The sequence below is a fragment of the Macrotis lagotis genome, chromosome X (assembly GCF_037893015.1).
Source record: "Macrotis lagotis isolate mMagLag1 chromosome X, bilby.v1.9.chrom.fasta, whole genome shotgun sequence".
NCBI lineage: Eukaryota > Metazoa > Chordata > Mammalia > Peramelemorphia > Peramelidae > Macrotis > Macrotis lagotis.
In genome coordinates this window covers 226707718-226735292 of record NC_133666.1, presented here as the reverse complement: position 1 = coordinate 226735292, position 27575 = coordinate 226707718, and the positions used below count along the sequence as shown (strand labels likewise).

Sequence of the window (27575 nt, the reverse complement as noted above, 5' to 3'; positions counted from 1 at the left end):
TCTCACTGTTTTCTCAGTTATTCGAGCTATAACTTGGTTCACTTAACCCCTCTGCTTTCTTTGATCTGGAGAAGACAGTCTAAAATACCACATGTTTGTGGCATTTTCTTAACCCAAGGGTTACAGAACTTTAAGACATGATTCAGAAGGCAAAAATGAATAATTAAAAGGCACTACTGCAGTGATAAGTTATAAGCGGAGTGTTCCTCTGTCTGCTTTAGCTACCAAAAGAATAATATTAAGGATTTTTCCACCCACTACTTTGTCTCATAATAAATTGTATTGGAGGCTTTTTGTAGACTGTTGTCTAAAATAGAACACAAACTTCAATGTTTCCTTAGCAGTTATGTTTATAATTTAAGAATACATACACACACAGAGGCATGTATATGCTTAAAAATAATTAGGAAAGAAGTTTCTCTTAACTGAACTTCCTGATCTCTACCAGAAAAATATTGCTGTAGCTGAGTTTGGATCATGTCTTATTTATCCTTTTATCTTTCTGTAAGTGCCTGGAATTCTGGAAGTGTCCATAGTAGGCATTTTGCAATTGTCTGCTGCCTCTAGCATGCAGTACTTGATAAGAAATATTAATCTGAACTCTATCTAGACTGGGAATTTGTTCTTTTAAGATGCCTGAATTTTGGGGATCTAAAAGGTTTGCTATAAACCCAATGTTATTCATTGGTAAAAATCCTCTGTGGGTCACATCAAGGGACTTTCGCCAATGTTCAGAAATTTTTAATTAAAAGATGAAACCATAATCACCATTCTATTTTCATTGGGGAAAAAAGGCAATAATGAGAAGTCAGTACTGTTTTAAATGATAAAACAAATGATAATGTATTACCTTCAAATTTTACAGGTCTAGATCCATGATATTTCTGCACTACTCAATTGGACTAGGTGTAAAATGGAATTGGTATTGTTGAGTCATACTAATACTATGCTTCAAACACATGAATGCCTTAGACACTGAGCCCACCTTGCTACCTGACTGAAATTTGAACCAGATTTCATGATATGACTCAGATATGTCATGAACCAATCATAGGTGATCATGATGTGCTAATGAATCAGCCCTAGCTCATTAGTATGTTATCCTATGGAGCCAACCTAGTCAGCCAAGAAAAGTTTCAATCAGAATACAGTATATTAGATTCGTAGTAATTATAATCTCTTTAGGGGTCCAAAGGTCTTATGGTATATACCCATTTTTCACAAAATCATGGTTAAAGCTGAAGCTTGGTCAGTCTGAATTTCTGTCTATATGTATATATACATATATACACACACAATTATCTATATGTATATGCATAATATATGTGTGTGTCTCTGGTCATCCTGATTCATATCTAGCCACTGGACTCAGATGACTCTGGAGAAGAAAGTGAGGCTGGTGACTTAGCACAGCTTTAAATCCAATTTATGTGCTTGTCTTGGCATCATCCTGATATCATAATCTTCTTTGGAACAAAAACCAAACATCATCAAGTACATAATATATACATATGTGTATACCTGCTAATATATGTAAGTAGATATCACAATAATAATTAATATATACATATATTAATGTAATTTTCAAAATTATAAAAGGCAAATGCTTACTACCAATAAGCTAAGCTATAATTTATAACCATGGGTAGTCATTTTCAAACAACTAAAAAGCTCAACTGGATGCAAGTGACTGCTTTTAATACAGCACTAAATTTTTTGCATTATTGACTAATAAGTGACTAAGCAGATTCTTAGCAGGTGAGTCCACACAGTATTAACGTTGTATTCTTATGACTCATTGTGGTGTGAAAGGCTGTTCAAGGATTATGTAGTGACACTCAAACTCTAGTAAATCCTACTCTGCAGTGAAAGTTTCGTGTATAACTCTGGTGTTAGACTGGAAAGCTATTACCTGTATAAGCATCTTGACTATAGAGAATCCCATCACCTAGTTGTCTTCAGGGGAAAATCGTTTGGCCAGTCTCTTGAAGGCCATCTGCTAAATATTGGATGGGTTAGGATTTATATCAATGAAGGGGAATACCTGTCGGATCCAGGTTTGAGTTTTATTTTTGTCCAGTACAGCCCCAGTGCTTATTCTTTCCTGAAGACACGAATCCTAACCTCCATAGAAACTCCAAACAATTCTCAATCTCACTTGCTGACCCCTAAACAAAGCACATCCTCCTTTGAGAACCCAGTAGCTCCCAATCCCTACAGAAACCATGCCACCCTGCCTCCTATATCCCATACTCTATAAAAAAGACTTGTTCACCCCACTATCTATGACTGGAGTCTGCTCAGACTCAGTCCACTGTATTTTCCTTCAATAAACAGCTTTGCATTCACTTCCATTTATATCGACATCTTTCTTTTTACTGAGGATTCGCCTTTTGACCTTTCAATACCTACACCAAGGCAGTAAAAAATCCTAGATGTGTTGGTCTAAGAAGTCATACATGAATGTTGTTTAATAAGAATTTCCTATCAACCTTGACCAGCATCTTTTGACCTATATGTCAGAAAAAAATCCATTTTCCTTTTTTTTAGAAAGATAGAATTTTGATTCTAGTAGGAATTTTGAAAATTATCTCATACAACTATTTCATTTTAAAATTGTTTGGAAGCATGAGTCTTGACTATGAGTCTAGAATTTTTCTTACATAGTATTGTGGCTCAGTGGGTTTAACCACAGGTCAGGAATTAGATGCATATGAATCTCTCCCTCCATCTATCACAGATATAGTTTTTTTTTTTGCAAGGCAAATGGGATTAAGTGGCTTGCCCAAGGCCACACAGCTAGGTAATTATTAAGTGTCTGAGGCTGAACTTGAACTCAGGTCCTCCTGACTCCAGGGCCAGTGCTCTATTCACTGTGCCACCTAGCCGTCCCTATCACAGATATAATTGAGCAAAATCATTTGAACTTTTATTGCCTCAATTTCACTAGAAACATATTCTTTCTAGTGGGATGATACCTGGGGTCCCAAAGCTAAGTTATTTTGATAATTTGCAAAATATTTTCTATTTTCTTTTGTAGATATGTCTCATATGTAAACATACACACATCTCAAACACATAGGCTTTCAATAAATTGTTAATGAATGAAATGAATAGAAAGATAAAATAAGTTGTTGACTGATTTCAGAAGAAAAAATGAGTAAGAAATATATGTGAAAGTAAGAAGATGCAATATGAATCATAGAATATGCTATTTATTTATACTCAGAATGAATTTGATTCTTGGCTTTGCTACTTACTAACATAAAAAGAAATTTCTTCCATGTCCCTTCACTGATAAAATTACAAGTCCAAGAAAATAAAAGAGCAGTGGCAATATGGTAAAGAGGATAAAGGGCTTAGTATCAAGAAGACTTAGATTAGACATATTTGAGACATAGTGGTAACTTTCCAATGGACAGATTATTTAACATTTCATAGTGTTCTTCATGGCTCTCTAGGCTACAGAATAGTTGTAGATATGCATCAATGGTGGGACTCTTCAGAGCAGGATTTCTTCACAGATGAAGACACAAGTCTGGACCAAGGAAGGCAGTATTAAACAAAACAAAAGAAAATCAAGTCTGACTCTAGCTTGGGAGGTAATTTTTCCTTTGAGCATGGCACAAATTGTGACCAGTACTATCTTTTTGGTTTTTGTTTTTGCAAGACAATGGGGTTAAGTGACTTGCCCTAGGTCACACAACTAGGTGATTATTAAGTGTCTGAGGCCATATTTGAACTCAGGTCTTCCTGACTCCAAGGCTGGTGCTCTATCCACTGTGCCACCTAGCTGTCCCATGACTAGTATTATCTTGATTTGGAAATTTATCCATGCCTATATCTCAGGAAGCAATCAAAAAATCAAAGTCAAGTCTTATTTTGTTTGAATTGTAAACTATTTTCCAGTATTTTGTTCTATCATCCTCCCCCACTCTAGGTCTTACAGAGACACAAGAACTCAGGCAGAGAAAGTAAAGCAAATGAAAGTTAATTCAAAAATTGTGGACCAATTAATTAATGAACAAACATTTATTAAGCACCTATTAATTGCTATGAACTATTAGGGACTAGAGATATAAAGGCAAAAATGAAATGATTCTTATTCTCAAAGGTTTACAGTTTTTCTAAGCTATAGTAAATGGGCACCATAATTATTAAATAAAAATAAATTAGCCATCTGTGTCTCCAGCAATATATGAGTGTGTAGACACATGTGTGTGTATGTATGAACAAATATGTGTATATACATACATATCTCACAGGAAAGAGAGAGAGAGAGAGAGAGAGAGAGAGAGAGAGAGAGAGAGAGAGAGAGAGAGAAAGAGACTTGTTCCAGGACTGTTTCTATGCAAATTTCATTAAAAAATAACCAAAATGAGATAATAATGATTAATAGTGATGATGATTGATGATGATACTAATAAAAATAACCTAGTTTCAGTTTCCTCATATTTACAATGATAATAATGATAACTGTGCTACCTATTTCATGGGGGGTTGTGAGAAAGTGCTTTCACAACCTTAAAAACAAAAACTAAAAATTTATTTTTATTATCTTTGGCTAAGGGATTCAACCACTTCCTCACTCTAAAGTCCTTGGTCCAATTTGTGCTCTTCTCTTTAGTAAGGAATGTCAAAATCTATACATTTTATCCACAAATATAAATAAATTCTTCAAGGGTAACTAGGAGTATCATTTTTCCCCCCACAGAGATTTCTGTAGAAGTAGCATGCTACATCAGAAGGAAGGCTGGGTTCAAATCTTGAATATTTCACAGACTTGACTATACTTCAATCCTGTGGGCTCAGATTTTTGTTTTTATTTCTTTTGTATCTATAACATAGGAACAGTTGACCCCTAGGATCTCTTCTGACTCTATATCTATCCTATGACCCTCTTCCTCCCTTCATCATCTGGGCAACACTGAAGTTCAATTCTTTATTGAATAACAGAAAATTTGCAGCATAGTAACATCTGAAACTTTCTCTAATAGCTTTCAATATATGTTTACTTTGGAAATTGTCAGAGGGAAATAACTTGGTTTATTCTTGAGTCCAGTCCAGTTCTGACTGAACAATTTGGGCTTCAGTCAAGATTGATCTAGATAAAAATTGCTCAACCTTTGTCCTTCTGCTTCTTCCATTTTTTAAATCTGCTCATCAGGATTTGGGTCTTTTTTGGGTTCCAAAATGGGGTGCTTTTTTATTCTGAAAAACTAGGGTATAATATAGGATCTGTGAAGCTTTTATTCCCTATAATAAGACCCATTTGAATTCCTTAAATTCTTTTGAAGGTTAATCCAGGATCATTCAGCCCCATGCCTCAGAGATAGGAACCACTACTATTCAGGAAATCCCAAGGCAAGTTGTTCCTAACTCCAATAGTGAATAGGGGCAGAATCAGGTCACCCTTTAAGTGGAAGGAATGAGTCAAATAGCTTCTTTCCTCACTATACTTGGCTCCCAAAGAAAGTAATGTATTTATTTCCAGTAGTGTCCAATTCCATTGTGGGTACTTCACTTCCTACCCCCCTTCCTACACTCCTGATTTATTTTTTTCCAAATTGGAAATTGAGCTAGAGCAAATTATATAGTCTGACCATCCTGCTACTACTTTTCTGCCGAGCCTAATGCTTTTAACTGAGGTTGGTCATTGAAAGAACAGAGCGTGATTTCCTATGCACATCACTGAGTAATAGTTTATGGGAGACTGTGGAAAGTATGCAATATTGGCATAATAGATCAAGACTTTCATCAACATAAAAGGAAAGGAATTACAAGGCACTTGCTGACAGGGTACTGTAGCTTGATAGGGCACTCTGGGGGCAGATACACTAAAAGCATTTTGGCACCGTGAAGTGTATTTCCTGGACAGATGTGTTCCATTCGTGATGGAAGTGTCTTGCACTTCTCAAGAGTTCTAACATGCCTGCTATAAGTAAACTGGAGCCATGTTTTGTCAGATACTGTTATCATAGGAAATTCAAGGTTGTCATTGCCTTAAGGTGACACGAGATCAATAAGGACAGGAGCTTTTTGCCTTATGGGAAAATAGGAAAGATTCCATGATCATTTAAGCATTTCTAATTAGATTAGGTTTAGGTTGGGGCTGCATAATCATATCATAACACTGATTTTAATGCACTCTTACCATGGTAATTTATGAAATTTTACTTTGATTAATTTTAGATAGTAGTAGTAGACATGTTTGCATTCATTAAGGGTTAAGGACAGAATGCTATCATTCAGAGACAATTTGAATACCAGAAAGCAAAATCTTATAAGTTTCTATAGTTAGTGATAAGCAGCTGAAAAGAATAATTTGTCAATTTAGACTTCTTTTTTAAAGAAAGAAGTAAATATTTTACTTACTTAAATATGTGTGGGGAAGTCGTATCAAGGTTATATAAATGATTGATTTTTTTCTCATTTTTGATGGTGACTGTTATTCTTTCAGTACTTCTTCCCTTATTTTCATTAAAACAAAATAAGCACTTTGGGAACATTCCCCAAGCCACAGAGCCCTTCATCCCAAAGCCTCATCAGAAAGCTCCAGACATAACGGCAGTGTCCCAGACTGCCCTTTACACTAGACACTTAGACGAAAGGTAAAATGAGCAGATCAAATAACCAATTCCAAATTGATGCAGGCATTGAGAACAGAAGCCTGGTTTTTTTCCCCCCCTGTAATGTCTGCATAAAAGTGGAGAATATGGTTAAAAACATTGGCGGCAGCCAGTTACAGGAATAGCCAGCCCTTCCAGGAACAAATGCATGCCTAATGAACTTGTGGACACTGCATTTACCGCAACAACAGCAGGTTTTCTCACATACACACTTCTTCGCAGCCCCAGAATGTGCTGGGTTTATTGACCTTCTGTAAACACTGATGGAAGAGTCAGGCTGCCAGAAAGTGAACGGCAAAAAGCAATCCAAAACATCTTGGAAAGGCCTCTGAGAGAAGGTTTTAATGTTAAGAAGACGCACTCTTCTCCTCCCTGCCAAACGCAATTTTTGTTAAAAGATCCACGGAGTAAAAAAAAAAAAATATGGTCTCTCTAATGACCTAGTCATGCAATAGCTTCCAAGACTAACAGTACCTGCAGAGAATCCTCGGCTGTTGGTCTTGCTGCCTGATTGCAATGTAAACACACAATTCAATTCAATGGGCTTTGGGGGACGGGGTGGAGATGGGGTATTTTCCTTCCTTGCTCCCTTACCAGATCTTATCAATTGTGTGGATTAAACACTAATTCTAGCATGAAAATGTATCTTTCCACAGGATGTAATCTGCTTAAATATAAAACAGTTTGGATCCTGGCACACACTGCCACAAAAACAGAGAGTCTTCCACACATCTGCCTCTAGCTGCAAGAACCAAACATTGTCAAGGACTATTTTACTCAATTCAAAATCATTAGTCTTCTTCAATGATGGCAACTAAAAACAACAGATTCCCTTGTTTTTGTTTGTTCATTTGTTTTTGTTAGGGGCCTTCGATTTAATTAAAGTAATTTCTTGTTCAGTGAAGGAAATGGCTCTATCAGTACTGGAATCTAGGATCTTAGAGAGGAGGGGGATTTGAGAGTTTAAGAGAAATCAATTTAACAAGCATTTAGTAAGCTCCTACTGTTTGCCAGACATTGCATTAAGGATTTTACATATGTATATGTATACATATGTATATTATCTCATTTGAACCTCACAGCACCTGGGAGGTAGGTATTTTCATTCTCATTTTCCAATTGAGGAAATGGATAGAGGTTAAATGACTTCTCTAAGGTCTCAAGGTTGGCATCTAAAGTTGAATTTGAACAGAGGTCTTCCTTACTCCAGGCCCAGGCTGTCCCTATTCACAAAACCACCACAAAGATAGGAAGGGAGAGGACAGACTTTATCTCAAGAATTCAGTCTAATGGGGAGATAAGATGTAAACAATTATTCACAAACATGATATAGACAGTAGAAGTTGCAGATAATCTCAGAAAAAAGATACTTAAGAAGAGGACTGGAAATGCTTTCTTGCACAGAGAGGGATTTCAGTTGAATCCTTAAAGAAGTCAGAGTTGTCAGGATTTAACCACACAGGATCTCATAACCAGTCAGAGGTGGGACTCCTGAGGTCTGCTCTCTATTCACTATTCCATTCAACCTCTCAGAATGAATATATTCCATATATTTCTTTGCAGTTTTATAGTGGAGGAAGTTTCTTGTTCCAATTAAAATGGGACCCTGCTTTCACATTTTTATATATTTTTGTGCTTGAGTAAATTGACTGGGTAAGTTAAGATTAAAAGCCTGAATCCCAAATCTGGAACATTATCCTCTTTCTAGTCATTATTTAACACCTGATCTCACTCAAGATTTGCCTCCAACCAGAAGTAGAATACTTCTAGTGAAATCCTGAGCAATAAACTGAGAGACTCTGGCCCCTTTCTCTACAAGTGTGCAATTAGAGTTAACTGAGCTCTTTGGGAATGTGTTAAGCCAGGAGCTATCCTATTTTGTGAACAATAAAATACCTGTGGTAATATTAGTTGCTAAGTTCCAGGTAGATTACTCATAGCTGTCATCACCATTGGATTTCCCTTCCCCCACTCCAGCCCTAAAACAGCTATTTACAATGGTGCTAGGGATGTATTTGCAATCAAACATTCAATGCTCATACAGCTACTCTGTATATAGATCTTCTGTAAGTAAATTATATAACTGCCCTGAATACACATTTATCATTTCATTTTCCCCATGGTGTTCCTGAGGCAGCTGAAGACCACAAACAGTAAAGCCCTGTCTTAATGACCAGCTCCAGACATCCCATTCAGGTTTCTCTGGCTGCTTGTGGTTGGTGTCCTAACTACTGAATAAATGGCTCGAGCTTCAAAAGATCTGGCTGACCTGCTGATTTGAAACCGCTTCCCAACAGTAGTGAACAGTGGCCTCCCAGCCGAGATCAAAGGAGCTAAAGCAGGCCTTTTATAACAGGCAGGATGGGAGATGATCTCGGTCATGGAATCAAAACTTGAAAGCATCCTTGCAGCCCAGATCGGGAAATAACTGAGTAATGCTGCCCACTAAGAGTTCTGTCCCTGCCCCAATCCCAGTCCAAACAGCATTAATTGAAAGGCTTTGACATTTCTTCTTTCTCTCTCATCAAATGAGCCTCCCCCCCATTTTTATGGCCAGTAGCACCCTGGCAGTATAGTAATCAGGTAGCAATCTATCCACATACATTTATTTCAATACCTATTATGTGCTAAGCATGTTGCTATGTGCTGGGGATACAATAAAGGTTAAAAAAGAAAACAATAAAAAGTAACAAACAAAAAGCAGTCTTAACCTCAAGTAGCTCCCATTCTAGAAATAAAAGGAAATCTGGAAAGACTTCCTCTATAAGCTGGGACTTGCAGGAAACCAGAGAAACCAGAAGGCAGAGATGAGGAGGGAGAATATTCCAAGTCTGGGTATAGCCAATGAAAAGATATATGCATACCTAGGATATATCACAGTTTTGCTTCTAGAGGACAGCAATAAAGTAAATATCACATTCAAGTTAAGTCACACAATTTTTTTTGTCTTCCAGGATTTATGTTATTCTTTCATCTATTTCAAAGGTACATACCTAAATTAAAAAAAAAAAAACTTTATTGCTTAAAAATTGCTGACCATGATCTGAGCCTTCCGAAGACTTGAACTTTTGTGCTGGTGGAAGGTCTTGGGTCTATGTTGATTGCAGTTGATTGAACAGGGTGTTGCTGAAAATGGGGGTGACTGGTACAATTTCTTAGAATAAGACAAAGAAGTTTGCTGCATCGTTTGACTTTTCCTTTCACTTAAACACTTAGAGACTGTTGTAGAACTATTGTCCTAATTTCAGTATTGTTATTGCTCAGGGAATAGGGAGGCTGAAGGGGAAGGAAAGAAAGACTTAGGAGGGCAGGTTAGTGGAATAGTCAGCACACACACATTTATCCATTAAGTTCATTGTCTTATATGGGCACAGTTCTTAGTGCCCTGATATAATTCCAAAAGCAACATCAAAGTTCATTGATCACAAATCACTAACAGAATTAATAATAATGAAAAAGTTTGAAATATTGTGAGAATTACGAAAATGTGACAAAGACATGATATAAACACATGGTGGGAAAATGGCACTAACAGACTTACTGGGTGCAGGGTTACTACAACTTTAATTTGTAAGAAACACATCTTCCAAGTATAGTAAAATGGGTAAGCAGATGGAGTATCCTGACTGACCAACTACAAATAGACTGGTATTATTGGATCTAGGAATAAAATATAAGAAAACTGGAAAGACTGAGGACAGTTTATGAAAGACTTTGAATGTTAAACAGGATTTTCAATTTGATCTTGGGGATAATTGGGAGGCATTGGAATTTATTGAATAAGAGACTGACAGGGTCAGACTTATGGTTTAGGAAGATCTCTGACAACTTGAGGATGGATTGAAATAAAGGGAGATGTGTGTAAGGGAGACCACCCTATACAGGTTATTGAAATAGTTCAGATGGGAAGTAGGGGGTGAATGCAAGAGATATTATGACTTTCAGAATAACAGTTCAATCCCAGATTTCTTGCATTAGTAATATAAATGTCATATATTTGTTTGCCCTTCATTTTCAAAGAGGACCATGGCATCAGGGAGGTGATGCCACGACAAGCACATGAATTGGATTTGAATGAGGGGGTTCAGTCCTAAGTTACCAGCCTCACTTACTTTGTCCTCCAGAGCCATATGGGTTCAGTGGCCAGATATGAATCAGGATGACTGGAGATGGCCCTGAATGTGAGGCAATCAGAGTTAAGTGATTTGACCAAGGTCACACAGCCAGTAAGTGGCAAGTATCTGAGGTCAAATTCAAACTCCCATCCTCCTGAATCCATGATCAGCTCTCTATCCACTGTGCCACCTAGCTGCCCCAAATGTCATATATGATTGAGTATATTCCCATTTTTATCTCTTTGATGCACTTTCTAATTTACACAGCATTGCTTCTTAGCCATTATTCACTTACTTTGAAAGTTCAGGTCTGACCATGTAACTCATCTCCCCCTAATTCGGTGAATTGCAGTGAAATAATATCACTTCCAAAATAATTATAAAGTGCTCTGTATTCAAAGTCCTTCAAAATCTATGGCTAACTCCCATCCTGATCTCCCACCCCACACTTTTTCCTACACTTGCTCTCCATACATCCTTAGATTCAGTGACTCTGGCTTCAATGCTCTTTCTCAAACAAGACATTTCATCTTCTGAGAATTTTCATTCCTAGAAAGTACTCACTCCTCATCTAGGCTTCCTGACTTCCTTCAAGTTCCACCTAAAATCCCACCTTTTATAAGAAACCTTTTCCAATCCCTCTTAATTGTTGTGCCTTCCCCTCTGAGACTATTTTCAATTAATACCATATAGAGCTTGTTGGTACATCGTGGTTGGTACATTGCCTCTCCCCTTTGAATATATGCTACTGGAAATCAGTTTGTCTTACTTCTCTTCACATATGCAGCCCTTGGCACAGTTCCCAGCCCATAATACATTCTTAATGTTTACTGAATGACTTATTTGAAATGACTTTACCTCCAGGACAGGTTCTTTAAAAACCCTTACTTTAAATTCAGTCTTTCCCCAAATTCTTCTGATAATTCCTCCAGACTCGTTATTCTATTATTCTACATTTCCTTAGACTTTCATGCTTTATACATTGTGTGCTGTATTCATCCACATTTATTTTTATAGTTATCCTCTTAGAGAGACCTAGTTAGTTCTTCACCAGCTGTGAATCAGGAAAAAATATCTATATCTAATCACTTTATATTTCATTGTCTCCATACTCTTATACCATCTTGCCCCTTTCACTGGCTTTCTTGACATTGGTCTCTTGTTCTTTCCTAATCAAGGCAAGTTTTTAAAAAAATACATGATAAACCTAATGAGTGATCATCCTAGATTTGTACCCAAATGAGAAGGAATTCTCTACTTCTCAGGCAATCCATTCTTCTTTTGACTTGCTCTAATTTTTAGGAAATTTCCCATCCATTGAAACAAAATTTGCTATCCTTCAGCTTCTGCCCATTGTCATTAGTTCTGCTTTCTGGGAAAGGAAAATATTTTATTGTGGCCATATGATGCAGTAAAATGTCAGTTGTTTAAAAAAATCCATGGTTGTAGTCATCTATACTTTTCTGGCTAAATTTAATCAACTGACCAAATATTGGTTTACCTTCCATATATGTTCTTTATGAAAATGTGAGTTCCTAGCAAAGAAGGCATTTTCATTTTTATACCCCATTCTTAGCAAAGAGTAGGTGCTTGATAGATGTATTATTAATTAGTAAACTCATTGTTGAATATCTTCTAAATTCACAGCACTGTCCTAGATCTTATGTAGAAACAAACAAATAAGAAGGTTCTTGTTCTTGAGTAATCTTACATTTATTTTGAGACTCATTTGTTGTTATTCACTTGTACAGTTATATACAACTCTTAGTGACCCCATTTGGGGTTTTCTTGGCAAAGATATGGGCTCATTTTACAGTTGAGGAAACTGAGTCAAATAGGATTAAGTGACTTGATCAGGGTTGCATAACAAATAAGTGTCTGAGGCAGGAATTGAACTCAAAAAGGACTCATGAGAAAGACATTGGTGCAGTAGGAATAGTGTTGGATATAGATTCTGGAAAGCTGGGTTGAAGTCCTTTCTCTAACATTTACTAGTTATGTGACTCCTTAGCAAAATAGGTAATCTTTGAGTGAGTACCCAGCCAACTTTCTAAGAGTATTAAATCACAGAGCTGTTGCTCATCTGCATTGGGATTTCCTATAATAGAAATTTCAGATGTGCAGATAAAATAAACAAAAAAAAAAACCCAGGCTATATAATCCTAGGCATATTCCAACCTCTTATTTTCCTAATTTTTTAAAATGGAGGAATGGAGTTGCCTTAGGTTATCTATCTACAATATCTCTTCTAGTTTTAATATTCTAAGTTTAATCTGTTTTTTTTTAGGTTAAGATAAAGCTTTTCATTCAAATGGAAAGGAGACTGAGGGAGGTGGTGACAATCAACTTTTGAATTAGCAGCCTGATGGTGAGTGGAAAAGTAATGATCTTAACCTGGGAGGCATATCTTGTTTGTGCACTTCAGATCACTTGGAGCAGCAAATGAAAATTGGAATGAGTAAGTAGAACAGTAAAGTTTACTAGGATGATCACAAATAAGGCAACCTTCTCCTTTTCTCTGCAATTTATATTGTTCACCATCAATTCATGACTATGTTTATATCATGGTAGATAGAGGACCAGGCTTGAAGTTAGGAACACCTGACCTCAATACATTTTATCTGTAGGACTATAGTCAACCTCTCAATTCCCCAGGCAACTGTCTAAGAATACATAATTGCTGTTCTCCATTGATGGAAGGTCTATTTCCTCCGAAAGATCAACCTACAGAAAGAAATTATGGTCCAGACCAGAAACATAAAACAAACAAAGTAAAGCAAAACAAAATCATGATGAAATGATGATGATGATTCTGGATAGTTTCATAAATTGCAATGTCCAAAACAATTTGCTCCATGGTTTCCAAACATCTGGTAATGAGTTTCTTTGAACTTAATGATATGGTTCTTGGGTGACAGATATAGTTCATCTCTGGGCTGATGCTTCAAACTGTCAGGTAAAACTTCCAGAACTTGTACAACATAGCCTTTGAGATCCTGCTTCACACCATAAAGTGACATCTGAGCAGGTCTTCAGGGTTTAGGAAAATCTGTACCAGGTGTAATGGATCACTTAGAGCCCAAAGGATTAAACAAATCATATTCTTATATGGTTATAGTAATTGATTAAATTATTATATATATGGTTGTGTTGAAAAATATTCCTGAGTTCTCAGGTAAAAGAAGTTAAAGGAGAAAAGTATACATAAAAGTTCTCTTCCCCAGGAGACAGAAAACAATAGTAAAAGGAAGGTGGGGGAAAAACAAACAACTTTGATTCTCTTCTTGCCCAAAAGGCCCACAACACTATCCACTTGGAGCAAAGTTAAACTAAACTGTCTCAGAGTTGTGTTGTGCTATTGAGTCAGTGGTATTAATCCCTGTCCATCATTAGTATCTTGGTTTGCAGCTTTCTTGAAGGAGAAATAATAGGAGTATAGTTAACAGTTATAAATTGCTTTCCTGACAATAGCTCTGAGAGAAAGGTTTGATTCTAGAAGAATTTAAGCTCACAGTGGGCAAGAACTGACTAATTTCTGCATTCAGATCCTTAACACAAAGTCTGAGATATGGTAGGTGCTGAATAAATAATTGATGATTGATTTCTAACTCTTTTTTTTTCTTATCCTTCCCCATCTCACATCTATAGGTTAGAATGGACTTTTGAGGAGGGACAAATTGGTACCCCCTTCATAAGAAAAAAAAAATCTTCATCCAACCTGGAATTCCATATATGATAGGCTTCTAAAAAAATTGTTTACATTAGACTTCCTTCTCACTGAGATTTCCTCCAGGAGTCTGCTTAGAAAAGATCCTTGCTTTGATTTTTCTTCTTAAAAGAATCAAAATTCTCCAAAACAAATAATCAAAGCAAGTTTCCTAGATTTACATCTGCTGATTTTCCAATGAGGGGAAAATGCTGATAGCAACATACCATAGAATTAAAAGTTTGATAATTTTTCTAAAACTTTCAAAAGCAAAATGGCAAACTTGTTTAAACTTGTTTCTTTCCATCTCTGATCTACTGCCACCCTCACTCCACCAGCCCAGTAATCATATTGAAAGATTGAAAGAACTAGTTTGCTTTGGGGAGATTTTTTTAGACCAATCTCAAGAGATACCACCATTTGGAGAAGAGATTTTCTCTACTTTTGGACATTATCTGGTTATTTATAGGTAAATACATCTAGAATTCCCCTACCCCCACCCCCCAATCAGGTAACATACTAGAAACTGATAGATATTGGTAAACTTGTCAAAAACAAAACAAAACAAAAACTAAACACATATACCTATTATTGTCTTGCAATTTGACCATGAAAATAAAACTGAGCATGAAGAGGGAATGAATGTGACTTAAGTGCAGATTTTTCCTTCTACTGACATTGACTGTTACATGTCTCTCTCCCACTTTCCTCTACCATCAGGTTCTGTGAAGATTGACTATGCAGAAATCAATCCTCTATTTAGAGATGTGGTAATGCATTGTCTAGATATCACTTCATCTTCACCTTTTACTGCTATTCAAATTATTGGGAGCAACCAAAAGAAACATATTTTTCCTCATCTTCCTCAATGAAAGTGATACATTATAATAAATTATTATTATTTTTTTAATTCCAGTGCCACCAGAGAAACTAGAAAACATTTTTTTAGGAGAGAATAGGGTGGGGGTGTTTGTGAAGGGCATTGCTAGGCATATCTATTTGATCCATAGATAGATTTATGGAAGCCAAGACATGATTTTCTTATTAGTGAGAATTCTCAGTATGGACAGTCTCTAACCACACAAATCTATCTATATCTTTATAATCATAGGGAACCATCTTTGTCCCTAAGAGGTAAGGTAACTTGTCTAGGGTTTCATAGTTTGTCTATATCAGAGATAGGACTTTAACATCAGTCTTCCTGATTCCTAAGCCTTTACTGGATCATCACAGTCTCACTGTGATGTATGTGAGTATGATATCATACTCACAAAATCTCAGTCTCCTAACTCATATGCAACTTTCTTCTTTCAAAATGGAGACAATTATTCTGACCTCTTTCTGATAAAAATCAAATTTGAAGCAATGAACCTAGATGATTCAATTTAGCATTCTGCTATCAGAAGTTACAGATAGTAGTTATTTCTGAATAGGGCATAATTCTTCTGAGTTATCAATTTACCTCAATTCAATACCAGCTTATTAGGATATACTGATCTTCAGGTTTTTGAGTGGTGATTGACTTCCTTACCAGGTCAACCAAGCTACTGGAGCTATAAAAACATCAGTTCTCTGTTTGGATGCGGGATGGGAAGATCAGGTTAGAAATCACACCTATGTTTCCAACTTGGAGTCATGAAACAGAATTAACTCAAGTGTTTAAATGAAGAATAGAGTGAATTTATTTTTGGTGGGATGACCATGCTCACCTTTTGACAGTTCAGAATACTGTGTGAGCCAGGGGGAAAATAACTTAAATTACACTCATTTACATTCCAGGGTTTACCTCAACTAACTTTGAGCCATTTCTTTCAGTTGTCCCCCTTGTTTGGCTCCCAGATAAATTGGACTTCTGAAGGAATACACAACTTTCCTACTCCATCCAAGACTCAAGGTGTGGATCATAAATAAAAATCAGTGTGTACAGTATCCTTGCTGCCCACTTCTAAAGTTTCCTGCACACCACTGGCCTGAAATACTTTTGAGACAGTGTTTATTCTTGCTTCATGGTATTTTTATTTGTGTAATGCTATAAATATAGGAGTTCAAATGAATTTTTTAAGGGAGCTGATGAATAATACCGCCTAAGCATTTTGCATACTGGCTTTAAAGAGTTAGATGTCAGAGTGTGGGGGATAGCAGCCAAATCTGGTTTGTAGGAGGCAGTTAGTGAAAATGAGTAAGGCCTTTTTTCCTTCCCCCCAGAGAGGACTATCTGAATGACGACATTATTATCCTGCTGTGTCCCCATTTCTAAGCTTTGCAAAAGACTGGAAATTATATTGCTGGGGCATATTTTACTTTGTCAACAAAAGACCTGAATGCATTCCCTTAGTGGTTAACTGGTCCTACTGGGGTCAATGTTTGTGAACTAAATGTGTTATACCAGAGGTCTCCAAACATTTTTAATCATATACTCTCTTTAGTAAAACATTTTGAGCTTATACTCTCAATATGAGTATAATTTACATTTTTATGGATTATATAAATGTATACTAATACAGATGTACATTGTATACAAAAACAGATATTAAAAAGGATGTTATAAAGATGGAATAATATTTGATCCTAAAATCCTTAGGGAGTTACTCACAATGAATAGGGGAACAACATGACTTGACTATTTTCTGGAAGATATTTTGGCAGTTGCGCAGGATGTATTGGAGTGGGGAGGTGTTAGGGGAAGGGAAACCAATTAGGAGACTATTACTTGAGCTATGGTAATGGCAGCTTGCATGGACATGGAGGTAAAGATTAAGAGACATCGTGGATATAGAAATAACAAGATATGCCAACTAATTTTAAGTACAGGATCAAGAACAGTGATGATTCCATGGACCAAAATGGAAAATGATGGAGCTTTGTGCCACAGATATGGAGAAATGTAGATGGGGAAGAATTTCTTTGGGGAGGAGGAAGAAATAATGGAATTAATTTGAACAGAGGAATTGTGGGAAAACATGGACTTAATGGACTAAAAAATCAACAGAAGAAATGGATGTTTTATTCTTTCCTTTTATTTATTTTTATTTTTTCAATTACATGCTAAGATGGAATTCAACATTTATCCTTTTGTAAGCTTGTGAGTTCCACATTTTTCTACCATACTCCCTTGCCTCCCCTCCCTATGGCCATGAACATTCTCATAATATAATCTCATGTACAATTGTACATGTACAATCCTATTTAACATATTTCCATTTTAGGCATATTGTGAAAAAAGAATTATAACTAAGGGGAAATAAAGAAATCATGAAAGAGAAAGAAACAACCATGAAGTTTTAAAAAGTGAATATAATATGCTTTGCTCAGCATTCAGACTTCATAGTCTTTCTTTTTCTTTAGATGTGGATGACATTTTCCATAACAAGTCTCTAAGGATTGTCCTTGATCACTGACTGAACTGAGAGGAGCTGTGTTCATCATAGTTGATCATCTCACAATGTTGTTGTTAATATGTACAAAGAATTTTTTTAAAGGTGGGAGATGAGAAGAGATATAAGTGCCTTTTCCAATCAAGACTACATAAGACTGGCAAAATTCTGAAGAACTTCTGAGAAGAGATAAACCAAGGCAGGTAAAAGGCAAAGAATGTAAGCAATGCAGACTCAGAACCAATGATTGGTATCCAGCACCAAAAAAGGCTAAATTAGCCCCACCCCAGGCATTTAACTAACAGGACTGCTTTTAAAATTACATGTTGAATCTATTGTTTATTTAAAAATAAAAGCAAGGTATGTGCTATAAATTTCATGTAAATTTCACTTTAACTTGGTCCAAAAAAGAAAAAAAATCAAACTGGCAGGCAAAGTCCCTCAGGGTTTCTAGACAAAACAGAAAAAAAATATTTTCATTCACACTAAGCCAATCAGGGCCCAAACAATGACCAAATGGGAATTGACTTTGATTGCCAATCAATGACATCCAGTGTGATTTGGGTTTAAGGAATGATGCTTAAGAAAAGTTGCTTTCTTTGCTTCATCTCATTCTTATTTACCCTCAGTCACAGAATGGTCATTGCCTCAGTCTGAGGCTTGCTTTATAAAGACCTTAGCTTTAAGAAGGCCTACGTCTCCCATTCAGGGCTATCTCCTGTCTTCTTGATCCATATTTGGCCAGATGACTCCAGGGGAGAAAGTGAGAAAAACCCTCTCTCACTTAAATACAGTTCACTTGCATCCATGGCATCATCTTCCTGTTGTCATGGTCTTCATTGAGAACAGAGGACAAACAACAACCTTTGTGAGTAGTAGGAGACCTCACACTACTGGCCAGTTGGGAAACACAGCTCCTTCCTTCCTTCCTTCCTTCCTTCCTTCCTTCCTTCCTTCCTTCCTTCCTTCCTTCCTTCCTTCCTTCCTTCCTTCCTTCCTTCCTTCCTTCCTTCCTTCCTTCCTCCCTCCCTCCCTCCAAATTGGGTAATGTAGAGTCAGATATGACTGGAAAATGACTGTTTGAAACAAATCCCAAAATTGACTGAGAAGGATGGAAATTTAATCCATGTTCCTAATGTATTGCTGATGGATCACACATTCCTCCAGTCAGGTGATTTGTATTCCTATATCTCCCCATCTGTTCAATAGAGACCATTAAGATAAATCAAGGACCCCCTTTTTTTGAAGATCTATTTTTCACTTACAAAATGAAGTAATTCCACAACCAACCTACATTTAAGTGCTTCCTATGTTCCTTCCCTAAAAGCTCTTACATTCTGTAGGGGAAAGACACAATGTATACAAAATATATTAAATGAAAATCAATACAAAGGACTGGCTGCTAGAGGGGGATGGGAAAATCATATGGTATAGGAACTGAGCTTGAAAGTAAAAAGTTATAAAAACTGGAGTTGCAGAGGACAACCTGGGCAAAGACATACTGATGGAAGACTGATGATATAAAACCTGCCATTACTTTGCATGCAATTTTTGTACGTTATTTGGTAGGGGTTTTTTTTTGCAAGGCAATGTGGTCAAGTAGCTTGCCCAAGGCCACACAGCTAGGTAATTATTAAGTGTCTGAGGTCAGATTTGGACTCAGGTACTCCTGACTCCAGGGCCAGTGATCTATGTACTGAGCCACCTAGCTGCCCCCTTTGCATGTAATTTTTGTAAAAAAATTTAATAGATTATTAGTTTAAAGCACTTTGTGAGCCTTTCAGAACTATGTGAATGTTGTTATTATTGTTGTTATTTTTTTTGTTATAGTCTACAAAATCCTGACCTTAAAAAAAGTTCAACATTTTCAATACTATACTTGGATAATTGATTTTATGAATCTAAAAGTAAAAAAATCTCACATTTATCCCTTTTACCTTTCATTATAATAGATATTAGGTCACCCTTCTATCTTGTCAAGAACATTTCAATTCCTATCTCTGTCATCCAATGACCATCTTTTCCCATGTAATGTCACCCATAAATTTGAAAAGTACCCAAATTGAATTGACTGAGTATAAAATTCTCACAGTAATCTGATCACTGCTGATGGTCTCTGTGCACTTTTGTAAAAATTCCACCAGGAATCGGACCAAGTGAACTTTCTTTTTCTTGCATGATTCAGCTTCTATCATACACAACCAGGCAAAGCAGCAACAAAAATTTTCCTTGAATTTCAGATATATTCATAGCTGATGATCATGTTAATAAAGATAATGTCCAACCTTGAAAATGAACCCCCAGCTCAAAAGTAATAGTATGGTTGATTTTTAGTTTTGAGGAGTACTATCACTGAATACATTTTAGATCATAGATCTATGACTTAAGTTCTGAACTTGGAGTTATAAGGAACTGAGTTTGAATCACAACTCTGCCCCATATAACCTGGGTCACTTACTCTTTCTTATTCTTATCTGTAAAATGAGAAGGTTGGAAGAGATAACCTTTCAGTTCTCTCCCAGTTCTAGTTCTATTTACTAATATTCTATAAGCCATAATGATCCTTGGAAACTGTTTGGTCAGCCCACTGTACAAAATGCGGATGACAAAGAGTATGGTCAGAGAAGTAACTCATCTAATTAGTTTGTGACAAGGTTGGAATTAGAAAACAGTTCTTACTGCAGAATTAATGTTTTATTATACCACATTTTTTTTCTTTAAAACTAATTAAAGTTGATAAAGATGATAACAAATAGTAACAGATAGCTAATATCATAGATACTAATCCTATTAATTTTCATTTTGATTCAATTCATCATATATTTCTTAAGCCCACGTTGTGTTCAATGCATTGTAGCAGTGCTGAGGCAGACGCACACACTTTGTTTAGAGGCAGTCTTGCTCTCAGAAAGCTGGAGGACTCAAAAATGACAGTGCAGTCACATCTATAATGCAAATCAAGATATGGTAAGTGCTAGAAAGTTGCAAAAATATTTTTTCTTGAATAACATGTTTTTTTTCATTATTCTTTTCCCATTGCTACCTTTTGGCAGCCCTGTCTTTCTCTACCACCCAGTACCTAAGACTATGTCTACTTATTCCTTTCCCTTTGCCAAACTGATGAGGTCCTATTTCCTCAAAGCTACTTGAGGAAAATGAATCCAAAGAGAAGGAATAATTTGCTCAGAATCACAGAATTAGTGTGTCTGAGGCAGAATTTGAACTAAGATCTTCCCAAACTCAGAAATTTTGACTTCAATATCTATCCTCCAACAACTAATATTGTATCATTTAATTGTTTCAATAGGAATCAAGAATATGACATGGCATTTTACTCTCTCCAGTTCGGACTACAGCTATAATCCTATGTTCAGTTCCAGGAACTATATTTTAGGGTTGGAGGAGACTAACCAAGATGATGAAAGTATTGGAAGCCTTATCAAGTGAGAATTTCTTGAATCAATTGTAGAAATCTCTCTAATTGTACATGCCTTATTTTCTTCAGTGTTGGCAAAAAAGTGCCTTATGAATTATAAAATGCTGTAGTGAACAGTTAGTAAAATATTCTGTTCTGAGAGAACATGTATTTTTTAAATTTAAATTTTCCCAAGGTCACACAGCTAGGTAATTATTAAGTGTCTGAGGCAGGGGATTTGAACTCAGGTACTCCTGACTCCAGGTCTGGTGTTCTATCCACTGCATCACCTAGCTGCCCAGAAAACATGTATTTTTAAAGAGTATTTAATAAAATTAAATTCTACTACTTTACAATGAAATTATTTCCACCTCTCCTTAAAAAAAATAATCGTGGTAAGATTGTGATTTAATTTTTACCTAATTAGATCTGAACTCTATAGATCCCATGATTCTTTCCTTCAATTTCACCAAAGTTTCCTATGAAATTTTCTTTTTAAATTTTTTTAAAGCTTCATTTGTCCCCCCAATCCCACTAGGACACCAGGACTAAGATAGTGTAGGCATGTTGCTATTTGCCTTGTTTCCACTCATCACTAAGAGCAGCCTCTTCCAGATCGTCTAGCCATTGTGCTTTCTGCTCCTTCTGAGAGAGTTAAAGCATTTTGCTTTGAGATATTTCCTAATGTGGAACTGTCATGATTATAGAGTGGAAGTCAAATGTTAGGTCAATGTTTTGTAGTATTGATAATATCAATAGTATTATCTATAATAAACTGCTATCATACTAGGAAAGGGAGAGAAGACAGATGTCATTCCATGCATTGAATGCAGGTCTCACTAGACCATTGAAACCCCACCAGTTTGCTCTACCATTGACTCTAATCTATCACTAAACTGCCTCCCCTTCATTTTTCTTCAGTGAAGAATAATCACATTATTTTTTATTATTATCTTTGAAGGGACATGGAAATATAGTATTTTATATTTCATATATTTTAAAATGCACTTTTTTGGGAGGTATGAATTACCCCTCCACCAGCATTGTTTCCCCATAGGATCCTCATATGCAATCCACTCTCTCCAGGGATGTTTTGTAGCAGAGTGAATTTTCTTTGTTCTCTGGGGGAAAATGTCCTATTGTAAATCAATTCTGCCCTTTGTGATGATGAATAAAAAGATAGCTATCCTTTTGAGAATATGTATAAAACCAAAGAACACAATAAATCTGCAATAGCTATGCTGGGAGCGGCACAGGTGAGAGGAATTTATCACACATGCTATATGATGCACATTGTGCAGTGGAAAGATCACAGGATTTGGGGTAAAATGACCTAGGTTCAAGATGACCTATCTCTGGTACTTATTACTTGTGTGATTTGGACAATTACTTGACTTCTCTGGCTATCATTTTTTTATCTATAAAATAAGTAGGTTGGATTATTTGCCTCTAAGGTCTCTTAATCTATAATCTTTATAAATTTGACACTTTAAATTACCTTATGATCATCCTCATTGTCTTTTCCATCTCTAGTTGCAGAAGATAACTTGGTACTTCTTGACTCCATTATAAAATGGCAAAATTTCCTTGATCCCTTGATCCCATCCTTTTTTCTCACCTCCAGAAGACTATCACATAAATATTCCCCTCGCCCTCCCTGATATTCTATTCCCTAATGCCCTTGTTCCTTCCTTGATATCTTCAGATCTCTCTTAAACAAAAACTCTTTACTTGGTCCTATATCCCTTGAAGTTTCCATTTCAGTTCCAAATTCTTAGAAGAAAAATTCCTCTACTTTCCCACCTTCCACTCACTTCTCATTCCCTTACAACCCTTAAAAAATGAAAGTCTTTATTTCTTGTTCACCATTGCTTTTTGTATTATTAAATCACATGACCTTTTCTCAAAATCTCATCCTTCTTGGTTTCTCTGAAGGCTTTTATATGTTGACGACTCATTTCCTTCTAGATTTCTCCTTTCTAGGTTTTCATGACATTTTTATTCTTGTTTCTCTCCCTACCTGCTGAACTGGTCTTTTATTTTATTTTTATTTTTAGCTTCCTTTCATCTAGTACTCTTTCCTTACACATCTCCTACTGCTGATTTTATCAACTTCTATGTATCCATCTGTCATTTCAATGCAGATGATCCTCAAACTGACATCTAATTTTCACCCCTGCATTTCAGATTTCTTGTTTGTCATTGCCTCCTAGATGTCCCATATATTTTAATCTACATGTTTAAAACTTAAATTAGCATTTTCTCTAAATGAAATTCTCCTCCTAACTTCGCTATACGTGTCAAAGGTACTACAATCATTCTTCTAGTCACACAGATTCTTTCTTTTTTTCTTGGTAAGTGGAATATATGATTTTATTCAGACCATCTTTTGTTTTAAAAGAGAAACTGAAAATCAGTGTGGTGGAGAGGGGAATAATGTTTGGAACAATATGGAACACATGGAAATTTTGCCATTTTATAATTTTATATTGAATTTTATTTTTTAAAGACCAATATATGACTACCAAGTGGAAAGTAAATCTTCAAAATGTGAAATTCCCTTTAGAGAAGTTTCAGAACTAAAGATTTGATTTTCATGAGAAGCTGTAGAGAAAGTAGTTGAAAAGTCCATTCATAAAAGTTTATTCTACTTCCATCAACTTAATACATATGTTTGTAACAATTATGCTTGAATTGTTCATGAAATTTCGCAAGACCTTAAAGAAAACTAACCATCATCTCAGATTATTTCCCTGTTAACTATTTTTATAGCACTTGCATGTTTAGGCAAGTATAAAAAAAAATCAGAAAAGCAAAAAAAATTAAAAAAGTTAAATACATGAGTTATTGTTTTACTACTGAGCTTTATTTTAAGTGACTTTATGAATAACAAGCAATTCATTTTAACTGTATCTTTACTTGCACTTATTTTCTTATGTTGCCTAAACCATTTAAATAAAAATTAAATGAATAAGCAAAAATAATGAAAATAAAGAGCAGGTAACTCTGCACAAATAATAGAATATGAATCATGTCTGTGCAGCTCCAGAGTAAATTGATTGAGTTAAATCTTAGCAACTTCAATCATAGAAGTGTACATGTTGAAATTGTACAGTTCTTAGATACACATGGTATGACATGCAATACCTATGGGACATCTGTTTTTACCACACTCAGGAGTGCTCCAGCCCTAAAGTACCCACAATAGCTACACCTGTATCTGGAACCAATTATCCTTTATTCTCCTCCACCATGACAGGCCAATATCCAGGCAGTTTTCTTTTCTTGGATATGGAAGCTGTTTTAACACTGGCTTTGTGAAATCACAGTGTACCAAAAGAACTATGTCAAACATGTAAACCTTTTATAAAAATTCCATATCTACCTAATCAGCCACCTCAGGAAAAAAACAGATAAGTCCCCAAATGTTAACTGACTCTACTCCTCTAATATTAAACATAAAAACCACATGGGAAATATGGAACTCTAAATTGAAGTAATATAAACCTGTCATAAATCATCAACCAAAACTATTTGTGGGGACAGCATAGATGATAAATGGTCTAATGTGTAAATTTTAGAATGAGGCTGACAAAAGTTGGAAGGCTGGTTAATTCTCCCCTCCTCCTACTTCAGTTTCATCTCCTTGGGTGTCCAAGGTCCACAATGTCAAGTTGTCTCTCAGTAATTGCAGTATTAGTATGCTGTCATTGTTCGTTTCTTCACTTAATGTATCAAATTCAGCAATGAGTTTATCAAAAGATGTCTTTGCAAGGGAACAGACTTTCTTTGGAGAGTTCAGGATCTCCTAATAGAATACAGAGAAGTTCAAGAACAGACCCAATCTTATAGGTTGCATTGGTTGCATCTGCTTTTTTTTTTTGCTGATTTCAAATACTTCTTGATATGTTTGTGACTGGTCCACTATTTTTCTCTATTGTCATCACCAGAAACAGCCTCAGCCAATCTCCTTTCACTTTCAATTGCTTATTTTCTTCACGAGTAAACTTGTGTGAAGCATTAGAAATCAAGACTGTTTCCAATAGAGACAGTATATCATTGCAAATATCTCCTAGTTTAGTCTCAATTTTTTTTCTGTATTCTCAGGCCATCTGCTGATTTTTCTCAGCACCTTCCATCTTTTGCTCAATACTTGAAACAACCCTCCAAAATGAACTTTGGGCTCCTATTACATTTCTGCAAACAACAAAGAAAAGATTCCTCTCCTTATGGGATAATTCAACTCCTTACTCACTTATAGAATTTATGCAGGCTGCCATGTTATCAAATCGCTCAGCCGTTTTGGCATTCTACAGCAGTTCATTTTTAGTGAGTGGTGGTGGTGACAGACTGAGGGCTCAGCAGACTCTGGGCAGTGGTAGTGGCCCACACAGATTCTTAATCTAAGAATCATCCTTGATTCTTCAATTATCCACTACCCATATGCAATTTGTGTCACATTATCAATATCATTTCTTCAATATCACTTATGTCTATCTGTTCTCAGTCTACAATTAAAACGAGGTCTTCATAACCTCCTACTCAGAGTATTGCAATAGCTTCTGATTGCTTTCTCTACCTCCAATTTCTCTCCATTTTAATGTTGATGTTCCTAAAATTCATATCTAAGCATGTCACTTCTTCAAAGAAGACTTTAGATTTCTCCATTGCTTTTTAGATAAAACATGAGTCTCTGTTTATCATTTTAAGTCCTTCATAGGACAACTAGATGATACAGTGGATAGAGCATGGACCTAGAGTCAGGAGGACCTGAATTTAAGTCTGACCTCAGATAGTTACTCTGGGCACGGTCACATAACCCCAGTTGCCTCCAAAATGAATAAAGTCCTTCATTGTCTGGCTCCAACCTATCAGTCTCAGTTGATTGCACATTTTGCCCCTCATCTACTCTACATTTCAGTCAAAATGAAGTATTTACTATTCATTTTAATATTCTATCTCACATTTTTGCACAGATTTTACCTTTTGCCTATACCTTTAATACCACCCCCCCCCCCCATTCATTTATGCTTTTTGGAACCCATGATTCTTTTTTTTTTCTTGACTTGCACAAGGTCACACAGCTAGTAAGTATGCATGTATCAAGTGTCTGAGGTCAAATTTGAACTCAGGTCCTCTTTACTCTAAGTCTGGTACTCTATGCACTGCACCACCTAGATGCTCCCATCCATGATTCTTTGTAAAGGGTGTAAGCCCCTCGAGGACAGGAGTGAACTCACTTTTCTTTATTATCTTGGGACTTAAAACAAAGTTTATCATGTAGTAAATACAACTTGATAGAACATATTCTAGCAGGCTGTGTTTAATAAATATTTGTTTATTGATTGAAGGGTAATCAAAATACATAGACATTGTAAATGTCCTTGCTGCAAAGATATTCTTAAAATAAAATACCAATGAATATAATTATGAATATAATTATAACAGCACTGATAACTTAGTTGAATCAGTGAAAAGACTATTATTTATTTTTATAGAACTGAAAGATTGTTTTGACTGAATTGACCAAATGAATCAACTGTTTTGTTATATAATGTGATGAGGACACCACCTAACTTAACACAGCCCTTAACAGAAATTTGAATGTGAATTTAAATCTCTCTCCTTTCTCTTTCTTTTCTTTTCTCATTAGCCAGGCACAAATACTGAATCGCTATAAAGAATTTCATAATTCTTTCAAATGACTAAAGATAAAATGTGAAATTTCTGGTGTTTACAGATTAAAACTAGTAATTATCTTTAAAGTTTTCTTTTTCAATGAAGTACTTCTTTTTATTTGACTTTTGTGGGGCAGTGGGGTTAAGTGACTTGCCTAAGGTCACACAGCTAGTAAGTCTCAAATATCTGAGGTCAAATTTGAACTCAGGTTCTCTGATGCCAGAGCTGGTGCTCTACCCATTGTGTCACCTAACTGCCTCTAATGAAATAGTTTGAAAACTCCATTATTTCTAACTTCAATTGTCTCCAATATTTGAAAACTCTCTTAAGAGGTTGTTACCTCTCTTAAGAAAGATCAAATTTTGTCAATGTCTTTCTAGTTTTTGTGATCCTGGGTAATTCTGATAATACCCAGGTGATGATTTTTGGATGGATGCTTGGCTTCTCAAAAGAGATGCCACAATGAAGTGAAGCATAAACTCTGGAAAACCCTCCCAACAAGGCAAGATTTCCAGTACTTGTATACTGACAGACCAGCTAGCTAAGTCAGAAATTCAACACCAGAAAGTTGGCTAGCAAAAGAAAACTTTTTCAGTATATAAACTTATAAAATGGACCAAAATGAAGTAGAATTCCTATAAATAGCAGAACAGATAG

General features: G+C 35.9%; 1 long non-coding RNA gene and 1 pseudogene across 1 annotated transcript in view; one reads left to right on the top strand and one right to left on the bottom strand.

Annotated features, from left to right (window-relative positions):
• Window positions 1–18253, top strand: part of LOC141500310 (uncharacterized) — an 87752-nt gene extending 69499 nt beyond the window's left edge. The window contains exons 3-5 of the long non-coding RNA XR_012471906.1: window positions 13032–13202; window positions 16266–16344; window positions 17796–18253. This is a non-coding gene — a long non-coding RNA (uncharacterized LOC141500310). The remainder of the gene's footprint in view (window positions 1–13031; window positions 13203–16265; window positions 16345–17795) is intronic.
• A 6596-nt stretch (window positions 18254–24849) lies between these two features.
• Window positions 24850–25531, bottom strand: LOC141501117 (14-3-3 protein zeta/delta pseudogene; annotated as a pseudogene).
• Window positions 25532–27575: the final 2044 nt, after the last annotated feature.